Genomic DNA, 14,324 nt, shown 5'->3' with positions numbered 1-14,324 from the left:
TCGGGCTTGCAACACCCTCGACCCAAATGAGTCCAAGTTGGACTCTACCATAGGAAATGAAGGAGAACGTTTTTTCTTTTAGGAGATGTTTTTAAGAGTGGAGAATACACACCACGTCAATCAGTGATATGAAGAAAGAAAGGTTTAAACTGCCTAGAACTATCCCAATGTATACATTGTATTAGTGGTTTTGAACTGTAAGTGCACTGGGTCCCTGCTAGCCAAGTTCCCAGAGCCAAACATCTTTCCTAAAGCTGTACCACAATTGAGACACCTTCCGCCACCCTGTAAGTCCCTAGTAAATGGTACTCCTGGTACCTGGGGCATGGGCTCTGAAGAGGGCCCCTGGGGTCTGCATCACAAATAGTGCCACCCTAGAAACTCCTCACCAAGACTATGAAAACTGCCACTGCAGCCTATGTATCTTGGTGAACTGAAAACCAAAGAGTCACCATGGCACACTGCCTGATGTGCCATGCCCTCACCCATTGCAATAGGTGCAGGTAAGTCACCCCTATGGCAGACTTTACAGCCCTATGACAGGGTGCATTATATCCCATGTGTGGTCCTATCTGCATAAGCATATATGACCTCATAATATCTGAGCCATTCTTGGACACTGAGTGCACAGGGAAGCCAGAAAGAATACTCGTCATTATGAGCTTCCTAGCTTCAGGACGGCTTCACTGCCCCCTAAGACGTTCTGTACCAAATATCTTACCTTAATAACTCCTCACTGATGCCAGTGCTGTATTTATTATTAAAGGGTCCACTGAACACCTACCTGAAGATGCTCCGCAAGTTCCTGCCACTGCTGTCTGTGGAGCATAGGCGCATTACTGTGCAAGCGCTCATTGGTTCCAGGTTGGATTACGCCAACGCCCTTTTCCTTGGCCTTCCTGATTATTTGGTCCAGCGCCTGCAGGTGGCACAAAACTCTGCTGCCCGCGTCATTTTTGGCCTGCATAGGCGTGCACGAGCTTCTGGGTTGCTGCATACGCTTCACTGGCTGCCTATCCGGAAGCGGATCATGTTTAAATCCCTGACGCTGATGCACAAAGCATTGTTTGGTTTAGGTGCTGGATACCTGCAGCGAAGATTGGCCTTATATCGCCCAGCCCGCTCACTGCGGTCCGAATCTCTCTTTAATGCCGTGGTCCCGCGTGTGAGGAAGGCCCGCACTGGGGGGCGCTCCTTCAGCTTCAAGGCTCCCCAGTTGTGGAACTCGCTCCCGCTGGCGCTACGCAGCACCTCCAATCTGCTTCAGTTCAGGAAGAGCCTGAAGACCTGGCTTTTTAATCTTTAGGCTTTTTTTCCAGTTCAAAATAATTTTATTAGGATACAAGGAGGTGTCAATACATACAAAAGAGAAAAAAAGAATAAAAACATGTTGTCAAGAGTAAATAAATCAAGTTACAATTGTAGGATGAAGGCATAACAATGAAAAGGCAAGTATGAGAATTACAAAGCTATCAAATAAGTAACACAATGATGGGTATTGTTCAAGATGGGAATGATAAAAAGAAAAATGACTGTGAAGAAGGTAAAGGAATGAGAAGGCATTTAAGGGGGTTTAGAAACCTCTTGTTGAAGAGGGGGTAAGTGAAAAGAGCGTTTTGCACAAATATCTAGATATAAAGTTACTGGAAGCCATAAGTCATGTCTCTTCGGGGCGAGAGATAACGGGTGAACAAAAGCTGTATCAAGTCTATGGTTGTGACAGACATTGTACCACCAGGCCTTAAACGTGATGTTATTAGAGTTCTTCCAATTGACTGTAATCTGCTGGAAACCAACAGCTAACAATAAGTCAATAATGCGAGTATTTGACTCAACATTATCCCAAATAGAAGACAGGCTACCCAAGAAAATGTGCTCATAGGCAAAGGAAGTTTTAATGTGGAAGATGGTATTGATTTGATTCCAGACCTGGAGCCAAAAAGCGTGTGTGAGGGGGCAGGAGAAGAGCATGTGAAATAACGTGGCCTGAGGTGCGGAACAGGACCAGCAGGTATCTGGGGTCAAAGGGAACCTTTTATGCAGCATAGATGGTGTGAATAGGAGGCGATTATATATAAAGAATAGTGTTTGCGTGAGGGAGGCAGATCTAGAAGCTTTGCGAATTTTAGTCCAGATTTTGTCCCAAAGAGAAACAGGCCATGAGAAGGCAAAATCAGATTCCCACTGCTCCTCCACTGTAGATTTCAGGCGGGGGGAAGGGGTTCTATGCAAGTACTGGTAGAGTGAAGATGCTGTAGGATCTGCAAGTAAAAGGGAGTGGAGTGGCAAGGTCGGAATCGGTGAACTGGTGGAAGTAATAGGACAGGAGAGGGAATCATAGGCAGATGTTATCGCAGTTTTGAGGATTAGATATTTACGAGCAAAAGAGGGATGGAGAGAGAAAGTCCGACTAAGATCCGAAAAAGATCTAAAATCAGAACCAAGGAAGAGTTGGGAAATCCAAATCAGACCCCGCTCCGACCAAGTCTTCCAATAAAAAGGCTTCTGATTAATAAGGACACTGTTATTGTGCCGGATGGTAGTATTGAGGAGTTCTGGGATTGAGGAAGGAGGGGCCGGGGAGGCACAGAGCAGTAGTTTGGTAGAGTGTTTGTGGAGAGGAGTTGAAAGGTTATGAGGTTTACGAGAGAAGGACAGATACTCAGCAAAAGAGAAAGGCGATAGAAAGAGGCGTTCAAGTTCAACCCAGACGGGTGAAGGGATGGTAGGATCTTTCAACCAAAGGGAAGCTTGCTTCAGGAGGAAGGCTTTGTGATAATCAGGGAAATTTGGAAAATTTACCCCACCTTCCGATTTGGGAAGACGCAACCTAAATAAGGACATTCGTGATTTCTTCCCGGACCACAGGAAGGAGGATAGAATGGTGTTAATTTTCTTGAAGAACTTGGCAGGGATTGGGAGAGGAATGTTGGAAATGATGTATAGGACTATAGGGGATAGCATCATTTTGATAGTGTCGAGACGTCCCCACCATGAGAGGTAAAGAGGGTGCCATCTGGAGGTAAGGTCAGATAATTTTTAAATGCATTTAGTGAGACAAAGTGAAATAGTGTCAGAGAGGGAAGGGGTAATATGCAGACCGAGGTATTTAATATGGGCTGGGCTCCAAGTGAAATGGGAAGCTTCAAAGTCGGGTTTGAAGGTGAATTTGGTAAGAGGGAGAATTTCGCACTTATCATTGTTTAACTTATACCCCGAAAGTTGAGAGTAAGTATGAACTTCATCAAGGAATGCAGGGATGGAAAGCAAAGGTCTGGATATAAAAAGGAGAATGTCGTCTGCATAAGCGGCAAGTTTTACATGTGCGTGGGGGGTTAGAAAACCATGAATATTTGGATTTTGGCGGAGTCGGGAGAGAAAAGGTTCCAAGGCTAGGTTAAAGAGGAATGGAGAAAGGGGGCAACCTTGACGAACCCCTCTGCGTAAATCAAAAAAGGGAGAAATCAGACCATTAGCACAAACTGCTGCTCTAGGATTAGAGTAAAGGAAAGAGATGAGAGAAATGAAATGGGGGCCAAAACCGAACCATTTTAAAGCAGAAAGAAGGAAAGACCATTCAACTCTATCGAAAGCCTTCTCGGCATCTAAAGCAATGGCCGCCAGGGGATCAGTAAGACGTGACGATTTGGAGAGGATATTGAATACTAACCTGGTATTATCGGTGATGTAGCGACCTTTGACAAAGCCGGACTGTTCGGGGCCAAGAAGGTCTGGGAGGAAGGGATCTAATCTAATGGCAAGGGATTTGGCGTAAATTTTATAGTCAATGTTAACTAATGAAATTGGCCTATAATTTTTGCAGTGTTGGGTATCTTTGCCCTCCTTGGGTATGATGCATATGTGTGCATCAGAAAAGGTTCCAGAGGAGGCACCAGCAGCGGTGAAAGAATCAAGGAGGGAATACAGCTTGGGTAATAGTAGAGTCTCGAAATGTAAATAGAATTCGACTGTAAAACCGTCTGGACCTGGAGCTTTGTCTTTCTTGAGGGAATGAAGTGCGGTGTGTAATTCATGAGGAGAGATGGGAGAATCAAGTTCAGATAAGTCAACAGGGAAGTTTGAGGGCGGGCGGATGGTAGTAAAAAAGGTATTAAGGGAATCAACAGTAGGTTGGGTTTCAGAGGAGTAAAGTGTGGAGTAGAAGCGAGAAAATTCCCCCAAAATATCAGCGTCTTTATGCTTGAGGACAGAGTTAACATCAAATACAGCTTCAATATTCAGTTTGTTTTGCTTAACCTTCAAATAATTAGCAAGAATCTTCCCCGCTTTGTTTTTCCCTCCATAGAATTTCGAACTGGACTTTAATAAATACAAAGAAGCATCCTCCGTGGATTGTTTGTTAAACTTCATCTTGGCATTAACCAGGGCAGTCAAACTCTCTTGGGAGTGGGAGGTGTAAAATGCATGTTCTAAATTTTTAATCTGGAGTAAGAGATCATTGGTGTACTTGCGGGCAGACTTTCGTTTTGCAGTTACATGGCTGATAATGAAATCTCTCGCTGCAGCCTTATATGTATCCCAAATAGTATGTTTTGCCAAAGAGGGTGTATCGTTAATGTTAAAAAATTCAATTGAAAAATCAATGAAGGAGGAAGTAAACTTGGGGTCAAGAAGGAGGGAATTATTAAAACGCCATCTCTTCGGGCCAGATGATTTAGGTAGGATGTCAATGTTAATCGTAACCGGGGCATGGTCAGACAGCAAGATGGGGCCAATATCAGCTCGGGTAAGGGTTTGGGACAGATGGTGAGAGAGAAAAACATAATCGATGCGTGATTGCAATTGATGAACTGAGGAGTAGAAAGTGAATTCTTTGGAAGGGGGGTTACATAATCTCCAAGCATCAATAAGTTTATGTTGGGAGATAACATGTGAAAAAATTTTGTGTGATTTGTTAGGGACAAAAAATGACTTGGAGTGTCTATCCAAGAAGGGATCCAGGGGTAGATTGCAATCACCTGCTAGGATAAAATTGTCATCAATGCATTCAGTGATACGAGTGGAAAATGAAGACCAAAAGGCAGAATCTCCACCAGTGGGGGCATAGACATTGAGAAGGGAAAGTGGAGTACCTTTCGAAGAGAGTTTGACAAATAACCACCTGCCATCAGGGTCAAATTCAGACGTCAAAATAGAATGGGAAAAAGACCTGCGTACTAACAAGGAAACACCATTTCTCTTACCATCACCAGGGGCAGAGAAAACAGCTCCCACCCAACCCCTTTTCAGTTTAGCAGCTTCAAGGTCAGACAAGTGGGTTTCTTGTAAGAAGGCTATATCTACATTAAGTTTGGCTACATGGGAAAGAATTCTTTGCCTCTTAATAGGAGAATTTAAGCCTTTAACATTCCAAGGGACAATTCGTACAGACATCAATTAAAGAGAAGAAAAGAGAGTACGAGAAAGATAAAGAAGCGTAACAAAGCTTTGTAAATGAGTATAAGGTGGATTAATGAAATTGTAAAGCAGGAAAAGAAGGAAAATAGGAAAAGTATGAAAAGTGAGTGGAAAAACATAGAGAGTAGAATTGCCATGAAGATAAAAAATAGGAAAAATTCAGTACAGAAAAGAAGTAAAGAGGGAAAACATTGGAATAAAGAGGAGAGGTCATGAATGAGCCAAGAAGGAGAGCAGGCAATATGAAGTGAAAAGACAAGAAAAGGGGGAAGAAATAGTAAAAAATTACAGGAGAGTGAGTGTAAATGTAAGAAAGAGGGGAGAAAAGATGATTCAGAAGAGAATTGTAGAAAAGATCTAGGAAAAGAGAAAAGCAGCTGAAGAACAGTAAGAGAATGAGATAGGGAAATCAAAAAGAAGATCAGGATCAATCTAAGAAAGAGCGACACCAAAATATCCAATAGTAACAAAGAAAAAAGCAAGACGAGAACATGCGAAACAATAGGGATCATATCGACAAAGGAAGAGGAAAATGCAGGGAGGTACTTACAGAGGATGTTGGGGAGGAGTATGTTCAAAGGGCAGGACACAGAGGAGAAAAAATGGAGATGAGGGGAGGGGGGAAAGGCCAACGGAGGACAGGTATACGGGGTCACAGGACGTCCAACCGGAGAGGAATGACGGAACACAGAGTAATAATCTGCAAAAGATAAGGAAAACAATGAGATTAGAAAGAAGCAAACGACATAAGTTCAGGCAAAAAACAAGATTAAACATATGAAGAACGTGTAATAAACCAGTGCAGGCAATGAACAAGTAAGTTATGCAAACAGCTGAGGAACCTGTGGAGTTAAAAACACAACAGCATACATATAACTAGGAACCATGAGTATCAAGTAATCAGAAAACAGCAATAATGAGAGTCAAGGTGGAAATGCAGAGGAGGGGCCGGAAAACTCCATATCAGCCGACCCACAGGAATTCAGAAAACTTCGAAGTCAAAGAGGATCCTCAAAAGTCATAGTCTTGTTATTATGAGTGACTTTGAATAAGCAAGGGTGAAAAAGACCATATCTGGCTCCAATAGAACGGAGATCCGCTCTCATGTCAAGAAATGCTTTACGACGTGAGGCAGTAGCTTTGGCGTAATCCTGGGCAAAAAATAAGGTGGAATCCGACCAAGTAAGAAGAGGTATAGCTTTAGCCGCTAGGAGAACCTTCAGCAAATCAGTATATTCAAGGAAGTACATTATTACACCTCTAGGCTTCGTCGCAGGAGAGATAGTAGAGGGAGCTCGACCAAGCCTATGTGCTCGTTGAATATTAAGAGAGGTGCCCTCGGGAAAATGCAAAAGCTTGGGTAAGAAGGATTTAAAGAAGGCAATGGGATCATTCCCCTCGCAACCTTCCTTCAGGCCGTAAAGACGTAGGTTATTGTGTCTATTCCTATTTTCAAGGTCTTCCACCTGCTTCTGGAGTGACAAGATCCGGGTATCCATGTGAACTACCTTGGTGGCGGTTTCCTGGAGAGATGAGACATTCTTTTCCACCGTGGAGACCCTGGTATCCATTAAGGACCAATTATCAGTTAATGTTTGCAGCTTGGAATTTGTCTCCTCCATAAATGGACGTAGTGCTCTTATTTCCTCAAGGAGAAGCTCCATGGAAATGACTGATGTAGGCTTTGGGGGAGATGGTGGGTTCTGTTTCAGCCTCTTGGGATTTATTTTCGATCCTGGTTGAGGAGGAGCATCCATGGTGAGAGATGGTTCACAAATGGAGGGGTCTGCGGAAGCTTCTAAATGAGCCAACGCAGTGAAGAGTTTTGAATTTTGAATTTTTAATAAAATTACGTTTGGAGGTTTTGCCAGGGTACTCCGCCATGAAAACAGAGACAGAAAGGGTCACCAGTGAGGCACAAACCAAAGTAAAAGCACTGCAGATGTGAGGAAAGACCAGCAAAGTCAATAGGAGGAGGAGTCAGTATGAGATCCAAAGCCAGAAAAAATTGGTAAATCAGGACATTGAGAATGGGGAAAGCAAGAATTGCACTGGAGGCGCTAAACAGGCTGACGCAGTGTAACGTGTAAAATGGCTGCCAAAGCTGAGGAGAAGACAACAATCCAGGCTGGAATAAAAAAAAAACGATTCCAAAAATAAAATAGAGTCACCTGCAGAGCCTGTAGTAGGTTATCCTCATTTCCTGAAGAGATGTGGCATTTCCAATAATGCGCCGGTGGAAAAAGGCTGTAGTCGTCACAGACTCGCTCCTCAGACGAACGCCGTCAGATAATTCAAAATGGCGGTTGCGGCGAAAGCAGAGCCGCGACCGGAAGAAAACGGGAGCTGCTGGGCGATGTCGAGGGAGTCTGGAGGCGGCAGGCAGCTTAAAAGAAGCTCGAAGTGTTCCGGTGCCGTCCGCTGTGCAGCATGATTGTTAGGGAGGGCTGGAACCGCCAAGAATCTCCGGCGTGAACGGAGCTCTACCCCGGAACCTCCATCCGTCTCGGGCGCTAAGCCACGCCCCCCATCTTTAGGCTTTTTAATCTTTAGGCTTTCTCTGGTGGGTTTTTCTTTTCTTCCTTTGTATCTGTTGTTTTTTGTTGTGTTATTCTACACCGAGCTGCCTGTGGAAAGCGCCGGGACACTCTTTCAGAGTAGCCGTGCGCTATATAAACTCAATATAACATAACATAACATAACATAACAAGCACTGGTGTGGTCTCTGACCAGTCATAGCCAGCCTGCTACTACCAGACATGTTTCCGTCCTCATGGGGTAAGAGCCCGTGCTCTCAAAGACCAGAAACACAGTCTGCTCTAGGTGGAGGTGATTCACACCTCCTCCAGGCTGAAATCATCTGCCAGAGTGGGAAGCCTTTGAAGGGCTGCTCAGGCTTCCCCAGAGAGTGGTGGAAGCAAACCTCCCTGTCCAGCTCCACATTTGCTGGGAGGACGTGTGAGAAAATTAGTTAGATAAGGAGAAGGGTCAACTCTCAGCCAGCACCACCCCTAGAGTGGGGCAGGCAAGATTAACTCATTTTCTGAAATTCCACAACCATAGGATGGGAGAGAAACAACCTATCAGGAAAAGAGTAGAGCCTCTTCCCACAGGAAGTGGTCACTTAGACGGTGTAGGCACTCTAAAGGTATGTAGCCCATTAGCTACAAACTGTCTCCCCCCTGTAACAACCCTAAATTCAGTGTTTAGGAGGCATCCCTTCTCATGGAACTCAGATTTTACAGACAAGAAGAAGAAAAATATAAAGATGACCTGCTGCAGAAGGAAATTGGCACCAAACTCGGCCCACTGCCTCTAGGACTTTAACCATCGCTGTGTCATCCTGAACCTATGAAGAGTCCAAGAACCCTGGAGCTCTTACAGACTTTGAAAAAACACAATGCCCCTCCCTTGGAGTGAAGTTGTCAATCACCTAAACACACCTTAGGCACCGATCTAGAGAAGTCCAGTTTGTCGACTTGCTGCTTCCTGGCGATCCATCATGCAACATCTACACCAAAAACAGTACAGCCGCTCTGCAGAGTCAGATCTGCCTCTCCACCACGTTTAGAGGCAGTTTGGAGGCAACAGGACCTACCGGAGCTGCACCATACCAATACCCAGGGTACCCAACAACCACCTGCAAAATGCAATTAGAAGAGTTCACTCCAGACTCCAGTGACACCAGAAGCAGGCACCAATTGAGGGACATTGAGGCCCCTCTTCTCCACCTCCAGAGTGGAATAAAAGTCCCGGAATCATCTCTCCAAGTTGCCTGCTCCTGACCGCGAGGACCTCTCCATGCACAATGTCCGGCTGCCCTAGCTACTCTGCACCTGGCCCATGGGCCCTTGTTAAATACAAACCAGTTGTACTCCCATGCCCCTGAGACCATTGGGACCTCTCCCCTTAAAGGAGGCTCCTCGGACTTGCATTTAAGTACCCTTGTTCAATATGTTTTCAAGTGGCGCAGTTGGTTGTAGCGCACCAGCTATCTGGGACGCTCCTAAACTTCTGGAACATTGGACATCATCCCATTATCAATTTACAACAAGAAGGTGAACTTCATGAAAGTGTTGCTTGATTTTTCATGCATTTTAACACTTTTTTCCATTGACGTCAATAGTGCTTACTTGCGCATAAAAGTTATGTATTTTCCGAACTTTGATTAATCATAACTTCAAACGTACTTGCTTTAAATCAAATTTGTTGTTCCTAAAAATTACATAAAAAGCAATACTATTTTTGTAAATTAGTCTCAGATTTATTCTTGAATTTTGTGTCTCGTTTATTGCCCCCAACAAAGGCTTAGCAAAACCTTCTGATAAGCCTAACAGTTTGCCCACACTACCACAAAAAGAGCATTTGAATTATCTGCCTTTACCTCTGTATACCAATTTGGGATCCAATGGACTCTCTGCAGAGTGTACTTCATTTTAGTACACTGTATATAGAGTCAGCTTCCTACATTTGGTAGTTCAGCTGTGGAATAGAAGACTTTGCATTTGCTGTAGTCACTCTGTCAATTAGTGACCACAAGAGTAAATCTCAAAATTGTAGTTGTCATTTTTTGCAATAGGTCAACTTTTTCTAAATTTCAAATTTCAAAAAAATTACTAATGGCCTTGGTTAAGTCACTGAAACTAAGTGGTTAGAAATGTTCTCTAGTTAAGACAAATTATCTAGAGTTAAGTTATTTTAAACGTCCGTAAAAGTTCCCAAAATTAGTAAAACAATGTCTGATACCGATAGCCATGCTCAGGAGCTAGACCTAACCCGTAACATGGACATTTCCTATGCCAGGCTTAAGGCCTTCTGTAAGGGTTATGGTATCAATACTAGCTAATGTGCTAAAAACTATAAGCTTAGAAGGCTTTTAGCATATTTTGAAAGAGATCATCCAGAACTTATGGCTCAATCTGATGAAGATGAGACTGCTGAGGATGACTCTGATGATCAAGTTGAGGTGGAGTCCATCCACTGAAAACCAGATGAGAGTCCCACAGAGGAGGACCTGGTGGTAGAAAGAATGACAATGAGGTATATCTTAGAAACTCAACTCCTGGACATAGGAAGTCAAAGGAAAGAGATGAGCTTAAGACCTATCTTTGGTGGCAGCATGTTTATAACTAGGGAGAGACAAGATTCCTTTGATGCAAAACTCCCCAAAGGGAGTGTCCCTAAATACTCAGAGGGTGATGACATCACCAAATGGTTCACTGCTTTTAAGAAGGCCTGCCCAGCTAGAAGAGTAGCCAGAAGAAATTGGGCTCCTCTCTTGTTTGAGCTATTTCCAGGTAAATGCAGGGAGAGACTCCAGACATTAAATCAGAAAGATGCTGAGTCCCATGTCCCCATGAAGGGTACCTCGATTGAGGGCTTTGGACTCACCACTGAAGAATACAGCATATAATTCTGGGAAACTCAAAAAACAAAGAGTCAGTCCTTGGTGGAATTTGTTGACTCTTCTGTGAAAACACTAGGTGGTTGGTTAACAGGTAACAATGTACATGGCCATGAATGACTGTAAAATGTGATTATGAAGGAGCATCTTTCAAGTAATTGCTACAATGAGGAGTTACATCAGTATTTGGCAGACCTAGGTCAATGTTCTCCTCTAGAGTTGTGGAAGACGGCAGACCACTGGGTCAAAACAAGGGTGACCAAAACTACCACTGGTGGGGGTGACCAAAAGAAAGGGGCCAAATGGACCCCACCCCCAAGGGATAGACGGTGACCCCACGCCCAAGGGATAGATGGTGACCAAAAGGATAAAAATAATAATGAGTCAGTCATGGTCAGGAGGCCAGGGCCAGACACTCTTCACAGTTCAAGGGTGGGTACCAGGGTAAAAACTGGGATCCCCAAAAGGCTTGGTGTTTTGAATTTAAGGCAACTAGACACCAAACTGGAGATTGTAGCTGTAAAAATAAAGATAATGCCCCTAGCAAACCTGCAGTAGATGCACTTCGAAGTCTCCAGATGGGATCACTGGTGGGCCCTCACTATGTCGCTCTGCCCAGTTTGAAAAATGTACCTTCTGTGCTCAGAAAATTTAACCTTTGCACTCTTCTGCTCTGAAGGGGTGCTCTCAGCTCGTTCCACCGCAGGGCCTCTACCCTGATTGTTGTGGAGGGTAACGTTGTACTTCAGCAAGATCACTCACAGCTGGCGGGGCTCGGTGGAGGTGTGCTTGGACGGTCACATGACCTAGAGCTCCCCCCTACTTGTAGCCTGCCATTCCTCACGCGCGAACAAAGTGGTACAAAAGGGGGTGGTGATGGACAGAGCATCTGAACCAATCAAACACTCACACCCAGTCAACAGATTGAGGTTGAATCCATCACCGTTTTTTAGCCCACTCTGCCACCCCAGTTCAGACATGGCCATATGCAAATCAGTCTGACCCTGTGCCTCATGGGAACAGTCCAGCCCGAACTGCCAAGCCATGTCTTCCCTGGACCGGAAACAAGCTTCCGAGGACCGCTTTCTGGCATTCCAGCCGTCTTCAGCCCGGCTTGCTTGAATCCAGTGGCAAAGTGAGCAAGGGACTCACATCTGAGCATACCCTGCCACACTTATGGTGGCCAAAAGCGGTACAAAAGGGGGTGGTGATGGACGGAGCATCTGAATCAATCAAACACTCACACCCAGTCAAAAGATCTGGGTTTAATCCATCACCGTTCTTTAGCCCACTCTGCCACCCCTGTTCAGACATGGCTATATGCAAATCAGTCTGACCCTGTGCCTCTTGGGAACAGTCCAGCCCGAACTGCCAAGCCATGTATTCCCTGGACCGGAAACAAGCTTCCGAGGACCGGTTTCTGGCATTCCAGCCGTCTTCAGACCGGCTTGCTTGAATCCAGTGGCAAAGTGAGCAAGGGACTCACATCTGAGCATACCCTGCCAACTTATGGTGGCCAAAGTGGTACAAAAGGGGGTGGTGATGGACGGAGCATCTGAACCAATCAAACACTCACACCCAGTCAACAGATCTGGGTTTAATTCATCACCGTTCTTTAGCCCACTCTGCCACCCTAGTTCAGACATGGCCATATGCAAATCAGTCTGATCCTGTGCCTCATGGGAACAGTCCAGCCCGAACTGCCAAGCCAAGCCTTCGCTGGACCGGAAACAAGCTTCCGAGGACCGGTTTCTGGCATTTCAGCCACCTTCAGCCCGGCTTGCTTGAATCCAGTGGCTAAGTGAGCCAGGGACTCACATCTGAGCATACCCTGCCAACTTATGGCGGCCAAAGTGGTACAAAAGGGGGTGGTGATGGACGGAGCATCTGAACCAATCAAACACTCACACCCAGTCAACAGATCTGGGTTTAATCCATCACCGTTCTTTAGCCCACTCTGCCACCCCAGTTCAGACATGGCCATATGCAAATCAGTCTGACCCTGTGCCTCATGGGAACAGTCCAGCCCGAACTGCCAAGCCATGCCTTCCCTGGACCGGAAATAAGCTTCCGAGGACCGGTTTCTGGCATTTCAGCTGTCTTCATCCCGGCGTGCTTAAATCCAGTGGCAAAATGAGCAAGGGACTCACGTCTGAGCATAGCCTGCCAACTTATGGCGGCCAAAGTGGTACAAAAAGGGGTGGTGATAGACGGAGCATCAGAACCAATCAAACACTCACACCCAGTCAAAAGATCTGGGTTTAATCCATCACCGTTCTTTAGCCCACTCTGCCACCCCTGTTCAGACATGGCTATATGCAAATCAGTCTGACCCTGTGCCTCTTGGGAACAGTCCAGCCCGAACTGCCAAGCCATGTCTTCCCTGTACCGGAAACAAGCTTCCGAGGACCGGTTTCTGGCATTCCAGCCGTCTTCAGACCGGCTTGCTTGAATCCAGTGGCAAAGTGAGCAAGGGACTCACATCTGAGCATACCCTGCCAACTTATGGTGGCCAAAGTGGTACAAAAGGGGGTGGTGATGGACGGAGCATCTGAACCAATCAAACACTCACACCCAGTCAACAGATCTGGGTTTAATTCATCACCGTTCTTTAGCCCACTCTGCCACCCTAGTTCAGACATGGCCATATGCAAATCAGTCTGATCCTGTGCCTCATGGGAACAGTCCAGCCCGAACTGCCAAGCCAAGCCTTCGCTGGACCGGAAACAAGCTTCCGAGGACCGGTTTCTGGCATTTCAGCCACCTTCAGCCCGGCTTGCTTGAATCCAGTGGCTAAGTGAGCCAGGGACTCACATCTGAGCATACCCTGCCAACTTATGGCGGCCAAAGTGGTACAAAAGGGGGTGGTGATGGACGGAGCATCTGAACCAATCAAACACTCACACCCAGTCAACAGATCTGGGTTTAATCCATCACCGTTCTTTAGCCCACTCTGCCACCCCAGTTCAGACATGGCCATATGCAAATCAGTCTGACCCTGTGCCTCTTGGGAACAGTCCAGCCCGAACGGCCAAGCCATGTCTTCCCTGGACCGGAAACAAGCTTCCGAGGACCGGTTTCTGGCATTCCAGCTGTCTTCAGACCGGCTTGCTTGAATCCAGTGGCAAAGTGAGCAAGGGACTCACATCTGAGCATACCCTGCCAACTTATGGTGGCCAAAGTGGTACAAAAGGGGGTGGTGATGGACGGAGCATCTGAACCAATCAAACACTCACACCCAGTCAACAGATCTGGGTTTAATTCATCACCGTTCTTTAGCCCACTCTGCCACCCTAGTTCAGACATGGCCATATGCAAATCAGTCTGATCCTGTGCCTCATGGGAACAGTCCAGCCCGAACTGCCAAGCCAAGCCTTCGCTGGACCGGAAACAAGCTTCCGAGGACCGGTTTCTGGCATTTCAGCCACCTTCAGCCCGGCTTGCTTGAATCCAGTGGCTAAGTGAGCCAGGGACTCACATCTGAGCATACCCTGCCAACTTA

The sequence above is a fragment of the Lissotriton helveticus genome, chromosome 12, assembly GCF_964261635.1.
Source record: "Lissotriton helveticus chromosome 12, aLisHel1.1, whole genome shotgun sequence".
Taxonomy (NCBI): Eukaryota; Metazoa; Chordata; class Amphibia; order Caudata; family Salamandridae; genus Lissotriton; species Lissotriton helveticus.
The sequence above is the reverse complement of the archived record's forward strand: the minus strand, read 5'-3'. Positions refer to the sequence as shown.